The following is a 7,542-nucleotide window of genomic DNA, read 5'->3' as shown; positions in this document are numbered from 1 at the left end:
TACTCAAGCTATTCTTCATGATTTCCAGCCTAATGATAGCTCTAAAACATCCCAAAAGTAGTCCAATATAATACAATATCCCATATACGATTTTTCACCGTTTACTTCATGGGTTTTCAATCAAACAAGTTAGCTATGACCTATTGTCACGACCCGTCTAGAGGGCCGCGACGAGCGCCCGGTGCTAACCCACCTGGGCACCCCTTGGCTTACACTTCACTTACATTTAGGTGAGCCACATAATTAAACATACATTTCTAATCACCCTTCATGCTAGTCCCATTGGACGACAATGCTTTCATATCATTGTTGACATCTATACCACGTCAATGTACATGAGCCGTCAAGGCTATCAAAATAATATACAAAATATAGGCCGACAAGGCCAGACACATCTAATCATAGTCACATGTCTATGAGCCTCTAAGAAGAGTATAACATATCACATAAGCGGGATAGGACCCCCCTATGCCCATAATTATGTACACAAAAGAATAAGTACCCAAAATCTATGGCTCCGAAGGACATGGAGCTTTGCTATGTAGTCTCTGAGAATAAAGCAATGAATCGAGCCTGTCTCCCAGTGCACCTGCGGGCATGACGCAGCGTCCACAAACAAAAAGACGTCAGTACGAAGAATGTACTGAGTATATAAAGCATAATCAATATCAATATGGAAGCATAATGAGCAACATGAGAAATAGCACAAGATGGGAGAAGGAGATATCATCGTCATAGTCACTTACTTGCCTTTCAAAGGAACTTTCCATTTCTCGCACATAATTGTGTACATACATCCATATCCGTATCTATACTCATATTCGTACTATATTCGTATTCATGCTCATATTAATATCACATATGTAATCATATCATATACGCATCGTTCACAAAGCATACCCGACCTCAAAGGTTCGGTGTTTCACGTACCCGACCATAGCTAGGATCAGTGATTATACATACCCGGCCAACCAAGGCTCGGTGTTATACATACCTGGCCCTACCAAGGCTCAGTGTCATTCATACCCAACTGCAGTGGTGTGCGCGTGTTACGTAACATACATACATATACATCTATACATATACTACCCGACCATATAGTAACGACCCAGCTAGGGGCCACGACGGGTACCCGGAGCTACTTACCGAGCACCGCTCACTCTACTGCTTATCTTGCTCATTTAATACTCTTTTATCAATTTTACATACCAATTGTAGGAAAATCCTATTTAATCAAAATATAAATAATTTATATACATTTGCCCCTTGGCCATCAAAATAATACACATACATATGAAGACATTTTGTGAGGCCATCTAACCCACACTGCGTATCTACGAGCCTCTACTAACATAATGAATACATGGACGGAACAAGACTCCGTCATGCCCAAAATATGCATATATAAATGTACATCAAAAGAATAGTCATAAGCACCTCCGAACAATGGAGTGCTATCTATCAGCTGACAGCTACTGAGGACCTGGGCCAAGCTCTCCTCCCTGTCTACCTGTGGGCATGAACACATCGTCCGAAGAAAGAACGTCAGTACGAATATTGTACCGAGTATGAGAGGCATACATAATGAAAGGAAACATCAGTAATATGGGAATAACATCAACATGAGACATATGGATCTGACGGATAATCATAAATGAAGTAATGCATGTCATCTTACTCATACTCATCATCATAACATGTATGCATCATATGCAAGCTGCCCGTCCATGTCGGAACGGTGTGATAATCAATAATATTAGCCCGCGTCCGGGGTACCATCTCATGCCGCCCACTAGTGGTGTCTGCCCACGCCCGTAGGTCGTGGTGTATCCATATCGCCGCCCGCCGAAGCGGTGTCTGCCTGGCCAACTAGGCCCGGTGTGAAATGCTCATGACATGCTCAATGTAAATGCTCATAGTAATATCCTTATCATAAAATACTTATCTTAGCATAATGTGTATATTTGACTCATGATCGACTTTACTCTATCGGGGTGACGTAAGGTCGTGATCCCCCGATTACGTTATGGAACCATCATGGACATTCCGCCTCACCTTGAAAGGACTAGTACATAAGGTGAGTGTAGGCAAGGAATAACATTATCATCATTCTAGTGTCATCATATCGTATAACTTATCTCATATAGACATTCATAAGTATAAGCTTTTAACTTCTTAGAATGCAAGAACTTATGAAAGGCATAGGGATTCAAGTTAAAGGATTCATGCCATTAGAAAGAAGGACTAGCCTCACATACCTTGGCCGTTTAGCTAAGATATCGCATCACTTGTTCTCCGTCGATATCACTTTGTTACCTTCATAAGAGAATTCGTATCAACATTAGTGAGCTAACTATAAGAACGCGTCGCTAATTCTAGGAGAAGTCGGACAACGCTTCCTTCGCTCATACTACTTTTCTCGCGTTCAATATCAACTCCCAATATTCATAATATTATTCGCGATATCATGATCGACAATCGTCATTTACGTACATTTGGCAAAATCCACCATTTTCCTCTAATTTTCCTTTATTTCTACTTCTAGCTCATCCTTGCATTTTCATGCATTTAATGCTTGTTTCATGATAAGAACATCATTTATAACGTATTTGTATTCACAACACTTTAATATTCATAGTTCAATTCCACTATCATTCATTCATGCCACTATTCACTCAATAATGACCCATTTCTATGTTCTTTTACATTTCAAGTGTCTGAGCTTTCCAATACTTCAAACTACATGGAATAATCATAAAACTTACCTTGGATGATGGTTGAACAATCCTTAAGTTGAAATACTTCACTTAGCCAAAACCCTAGTCCCACCTTCTTGGGAATTTCTTCACTTAGATGACCCTTTATTGAGTTCTTACCCTTGATTCCATGAAATTAGTGTTGTTGGTCTTGATATTCCCTTTAATTCTCTTGAATTCTTGTGGAGGAAGTATTTGGAGAGTTCTAGAATGTCTCTTGAGTTGTTGGATGAATAATGAAGTAATATGAAGCCTAAGTCCCTTTTTAAAATCACAAAATCTGATCTTTAATGAATTCTTGTCGGGGTGAACAGTGGTCGTAAACCACCATATACGGACAGTATTTTGATTTACGGTCCGTCCACTATGGTCGTTTTTAAGCATTCCAAAAACAAAAAGTTTGGCTGGGGATTATGGCGATTTACGACTGAGGTTTACGGTCCGTAAACCAGTTTACGGGCCGTCCTCCAAGTCGTGTTTAACCATTTCAAAGACATAAAGTTTTGGCTGATGGACATGGTAGTTTACGACCTTGTTTACGGTCCGTAAACCAGTGTACAGGCCGTAAACTGGGTCGTATTTGACCATATTCAACATTTACTGAAAAGTTGAGATTTTTGACAAGCTGGAGGACGACTGCACTTTACGGTCCGTAAATCACTTTACGGGCCGTATAGTGCCATATACGACCACTGTGCTGAAAAAATTTCCGCAACTTTCTTATTTCAAAAAATTCTTAATTAGCCATTCCCGACTTAATAAAACATCATTCACTCAATTTTCATCATTCCACTCATCACACAAGTACGGAGAAATATCCGAGGTGTAACATTCTTCCCCCCTTTTGGAACATTCGTCCTCGAATGTTCGACACTCGGGGATTCTTGAAATTTTTTGCCAGAGATTCCTTTGTAAGTTGGATACTACCTTTCCATTACAACACCCACAATATTTTTGCCTCACAGGGCTATATCACAATATCAACACATTTATGGCCACACACGACCAAAAACATAAAATTAAAACATACATACCTTACACCATCGACGTCTCATATTGAATCTCTTCTGGGGATTGGAACAAATGGGGGTACATGGATTTCATCTTCTCCTCCGCTTCCCATGTCATTTCTTCCCGATTATTGTTCCGCCATAGAACTTTGACTGAAGCAACCTCTTTATTCCGAAGCCTTCGTACTTGTCTATCCAAAATGGCAATGGGCATCTCCTCGTATGTTAGCTCCTCTGTTACTTGCACATAATCAATCGGGACTATTCTTGTTGGGTCTCCAATACACTTGCGGAGCATCGAAACATGGAATACTGGATGCACGGATTCGAGCTCTGAAGGCAAGTCCAATTCGTAGGCTACTCGACCCACCTTGCGAATGATTTGGTAGGGTCCGATATATCTGGGACTTAGTTTTCCTTTCTTTCCAAATCTCATCACTCCCTTCATCGGCGATACCTTCAGGAACACCCAATCGCCCACTTGAAATTCCAAATCTCGTCGGCGATTATCTGCATAAGACTTTTGGCGACTTTGGGCTGTTAACAGTCGGTCTCGAATCACTTTAACCTTTTCAACTGCTTGTTGGATCAAGTCAGGGCCTATCAATTGTACTTCTCCGGTTTCAAACCATCCGATTGGAGATCTGCATTTTCTTCCATATAAGGCTTCATACGGGGCCATTTGAATGCTGGAATGATAGCTGTTATTATAGGAAAATTCAATAAGAGGCAAATGCTCATCCCAATTACCGCCAAAGTCCAATACACATGCCCGTAGCATATCCTCTAAGGTCTGAATAGTGTGCTCGGCTTGTCCGTCAGTCTGCGGATGGAACGCCGTGCTGAGCTTAACTTGGGTACCTAGACCTTCTTGGAAGGACTTCCAGAACTTGGCTGTGAACTGTGCCCCTCTGTCTGTGATAATGGCCAAAGGAATACCGTGAAGTCGTACAATCTCCTTGAGATACAATTTAGCATAATCCTCCGCTGAATATGTGGTTCTAACGGGGAGAAAATGAGCTGCTTTCGTGAGTCTTTCCACGATCACCCATATAGAATCATACTTCCCTCGCGTACGGGGTAATCCTACCACAAAATCCATGTTAATTTCCTCCCATTTCCACATAGGAATTTCCATTGCTTGCAATAACCCTCCTGGCTTTTGATGCTCGGCCTTCACTTGCTGGCAATTCGGACACTGTGCTACAAATTCTGCTATGTCTCGCTTCATGCCATCCCACCAGTATACCAATTTGCGATCGTGGTACATCTTGGTTGCACCTGGATGAATAGAATACCGGGAATAATGTGCTTCCTCTAAAATCCGTTGGCGTAAGTTTGCCACATTCGGTACACACAGCCGACCTTGATATCTAAGAACCCCTTCTATGGAAACTTCGAATGGAGACTCTTCCTTTTCCTGAGATAGATCTCGATAGTGGCTTAACTGAGGATCTTCATATTGTCGTTCCTTCACTTCTACATTCAATGGTGAAACTGTGGGGTCATTGACGCTAATACCTGCATCTCCTGAATCAATGGGCCGTACGCCGAGACTTGCTAACCGATGGACTTCACGAACCATTTCTTGCTTTTCTGAAGGAACTCCACATAAACTACCCATCGATCGGCGACTAAGTGCATCTGCTACTACATTCGCCTTCCCGGGATGATATAGAATATTCACATCATAATCCTTCAGTAATTCCAACCATCTCCTTTGCCGCAGGTTCAACTCCTTCTGTTTGAAAATATATTGAAGGCTTTTGTGATCCGTATAAATGTCCACGTGCACACCATATAAGTAGTGTCTCCATATTTTCAATGCATGAATGACCGCAGCTAGTTCAAGATCATGAGTGGGATAATTCTGTTCATGTTTTCATAACTGTCTCGAAGCATAAGCAATAACTTTTCCATTCTGCATCAACACACATCCTAATCCCACACCGGAGGCGTCACAATATACTACATAGCCATCTGATCCTTCTGGAAGTGTTAGCACTTGCGCTGAGGTCAACCTGGTTTTCAACTCTTGGAAGCTACGCTCACAGGAATCACTCCACTGGAATTTAGCTGACTTCTGGGTTAACTTTGTCAATGGGGCTGAAATAGATGAGAAGCCCTCTACGAATCTTCGATAATAACCTGCCAAACCCAGAAAACTACGAACTTCTGTAGGCGTCGTAGGCCTTGGCCAAGTCTTCACAGCTTCTATTTTCTAGGAGTCAACTCGAACACCATCATCTGAAATAACATGACCCAGGAATGCGACAGAATTAAGCCAAAACTCGCACTTCGAAAACTTTGCATACAATTCTCGATCTCGAAGAACGCCAAGAACAATTCTTAGATGATCTGCATGTTCTGATTGTGTGTGAGAGTACACCAAAATATCGTCGATGAACACTATCACAAAAAGGTCCAAGAACGGCCTGAACACATTATTCATTAAATTCATGAACACTGCCGGGGCATTCGTCAATCCGAACGACATTACTCGAAACTCGTAGTGACCATATCTTGTCCTGAAGGCAGTCTTGGGAATATCTGCTTCCCTAATTCTCACCTGATGATAACCCGATCTCAGATCTATCTTGGAAAACCATTTAGCACCTTGCAACTGATTGAACAAGTCGTCAATTCTAGGAAGGGGATATCTGTTCTTCACCGTCACTTTGTTGAACTGCCTGTAGTCGATGCACATTCGTAGCGATCCGTCTTTCTTCCTTACGAACAAGACTGGTGCTCCCCATGGCGAGGAACTAGGCCTTATAAACCACTTCTCAAGTAAATCCTTTAGCTGTGCTTTTAGCTCTTTCAGTTCTACTGGAGCCATCCGATACGGAGGAATAGAAATAGGCTCGGTGTCTGGTAGTACATCAATAGCAAAGTCGATCTCCCTTTCTGGAGGAAGGCCTGGTAACTCGTCGGGAAACACATCTGGGAATTCATTCACTATCGGGACAGACTGGAAAGTTGGCACTTCCGCTTCCGTGTCATGAACCCGAACTAGATGACAAATATAACCCTTGGCTATCATCTTTCTCGCCTTAAGGTTGGAAATAAACCTACCCTTTGGGGAAACTGTATTACCCTTCCACTCGAGTATGGGCTCTCCCGGAAATTGGAATCGAACTACCTTTTTCCGGCAACAAACATTAGCATAGCACGATGCCAACCAATCCATACCCATAATTACGTCAAAATCTATCATCTCAAGTTCAATCAAATCCGCTGTCGTCTGGTGATCACATATAATGACTACACAGTCCTTATATACTTGCCTCGCTATTACAGGATCACCAACCGGAGTGAATACCTCGAAAGGTTTAATCGGCTCGGGTCTCACCCCAACAAAATCAGCGATATACGGAGTAATATATGAGAAGGTAGAACCTGGATCAATCAGAGCATATACATCACGGGAAAATATAGTTAAGGTACCTTGGACAACATCTGGGGAAGACTCAAGATCCTGTCGCCCAGCTAAAGCATACACACAGGGCTGAACAACACCTGAAGTAGATGCTCCCCCTCTACCTCTACCCCTACCTGCTGTACTCTGAGGAGTCTGTGCTCTTGGGCGTGCTGAAGAAGAACCCGCTGCTGAACCTGTGGGCTGAGTCCCAGCTCTATCTCTCGCTGAGGGGCAATCTCTCATCATGTGACCAACTTGCCCGCAAGCATAACAAGCATCGGAACCCTGACGACACTGTCCGGAATGTAGTTTGCCACACTGGCTACACCGCGGTACTGGAGGTCTCCTCTGGCTA

Source organism: Lycium barbarum, chromosome 8, assembly GCF_019175385.1.
Source record: "Lycium barbarum isolate Lr01 chromosome 8, ASM1917538v2, whole genome shotgun sequence".
In the NCBI taxonomy this organism is placed as follows: domain Eukaryota; kingdom Viridiplantae; phylum Streptophyta; class Magnoliopsida; order Solanales; family Solanaceae; genus Lycium; species Lycium barbarum.
The sequence above is the reverse complement of the archived record's forward strand: the minus strand, read 5'-3'. Positions refer to the sequence as shown.